The sequence below is a fragment of the Pogona vitticeps genome, chromosome 2, assembly GCF_051106095.1.
Source record: "Pogona vitticeps strain Pit_001003342236 chromosome 2, PviZW2.1, whole genome shotgun sequence".
Classification (NCBI taxonomy): Eukaryota; Metazoa; Chordata; class Lepidosauria; order Squamata; family Agamidae; genus Pogona; species Pogona vitticeps.
In genome coordinates, this window is record NC_135784.1 from 31506043 (window position 1) to 31507912 (window position 1870).

General features: G+C 40.7%; 1 long non-coding RNA gene across 1 annotated transcript; it reads left to right on the forward strand.

The window, feature by feature from the left end:
- Window positions 1-362: 362 nt before the first annotated feature.
- On the forward strand, window positions 363-1486 carry LOC144587603 (uncharacterized). Its single transcript, XR_013542762.1, has 2 exons — window positions 363-512; window positions 1068-1486. It is a non-coding gene; the product is annotated as an uncharacterized LOC144587603 (long non-coding RNA).
- Window positions 1487-1870: the final 384 nt, after the last annotated feature.

The following is a 1870-nucleotide window of genomic DNA, read 5'->3' on the forward strand; positions in this document are numbered from 1 at the left end:
CAAATCAAGTGGCCAAGACTGCCATTGTATGTTTGTCTTAACTTCTTAGTGGTCCCCAAACTTTTCCGAACCGCGGACCGGTTGGGGGTGTGTGGCGCACTCATGGGGGGAGTGCTCTTGGGGGGGCAGGAGATCTGTGTCCGTGGCCCAGTCCTGCCTAGACTGTGGACCGCTGCCGGGTCACGGACCGGGGCACCCCTGTCTTAAAGGACTAAAGACTTAGAGAGAGAGAGAGAGAGAGAGAGAGAGAGAGAGAGAGAGAGAGAGATGGAATCCAGGACAGTTCATGGTCTAAATGGGTACTAGAGGAGGGATTCCTGATGTTCAGGATGAGAAATAAAACAGGAGCTGAGGAACTGGATTACAGTGATTAACTTCGTATTTCCCTTTTGATCTCTACAACCCCAACAGCACCCCTTCTGTAGGTTATACAGACGTTGGACAGTACCGATGTGTGGCCTTCACAGAAGGATTTAAAATTTTCTCAGATGAACCCTACCTTGGACTGGAATGTAAGCATGGTGTTTTTGTATGTGTGCATGTTCATCTGCATCTCTCTCTCTCTCTCTCTCTCTCTCTCTCTCTCTCTCTCTCTGTGTGTGTGTGTGTGTGTGTGTGTGAGAGAGAGAGAGAGAGAGAGCATGTTTCCTACTGATTGCCCTTCCAAAAAAAGAGTTCCGTTAATATGTTGTAATGCTTGGTGATAATGGCTTTGGTTTTCTTTTCAATGGGGGAAGTTCATTGGCAATTCTTAAAAGTCAGTCCAACGAACATCCATGTTACTCTACCATTGTTATTTTATGATAGAGGTTTTCACAGCCTTTGCAGTACAAGCTTTGAGGAAATGCCTGCCCGTCAAAGATGCTCTCACCAGATGATTCCATGTATACATATTGTTAAATCTCTTTCTCTTATGCCTGGCAAAGTAGACTTGTCCACAAAAGATCACATTAAAAAAAAATACAAAACGAATGTTTTAAGGTGCCACCACGTTTTTGTGTTTCTATTTGTTCTTCTAAATTTTTTATTATTTCTTTTGTTTTGTATTTACTTATGATGCTTTTCAGGTTAGGAAATCTTTGAAAGATTCAGATACCAAAAGTGGACAGGATTCTCCCACTGGCATGGCTGTGAGATGAGCGGCTGCAGGATCCAGAACCAGGACACTTTGAAGCCAATCCCTTGCTCTTGCAAGTGTAATTCTGTTTTGGGGTGAATTCCCAATAAATAAAGTTCTTGCAGAAAACAACGTCTTAACCTTTCAGTTTTTACATGGGGCAGATTTATCATAATCAGAAATGACTGGGCTCAGAGGTGAAGGGGAGATGATCAACCAACGTTTTGACACATGCAACAAACTAGGTGAGTCAGGTGTGAGAGATTCTTAAATTTATAAGATTTAAAATTGTGTAGTTTCTCTGTAGTCATGATTTTTGTCTTCTTAATTTTCAACTGCAATTGTTAAAATAAGAAGATAGTTCCAATGATGATGCGGCAGTAACTGCTGGGAAGCAGTGGGAGCTGAAGGTGACACTGGTGGATTAGGAATCGGTAGTGACATTCAAGCTAAAAACTTTTTTGTATTGTATAGAAGGTGGCAATGGGAAATTAATTATGTATGTAGTGTTTTATGTATTTTTAGCCTGTATTTCAAGGTCTGTGTGAATAATGTCCATCAGACTCTGGAAAACCCATCAACGTAAACATTCAAGCCTATGCCTCAACTTACAGATGCTAAAGAAGACAAAATTGAAAAGTTTTATAAAAGGATATCTGGCAAGAAATTCATCACATACCAAAAAAGGACATGCTTATAATCAAAGTTGACTAGAATACAAAAGTATGAAACAAAGGAAAACCAAATGTCATA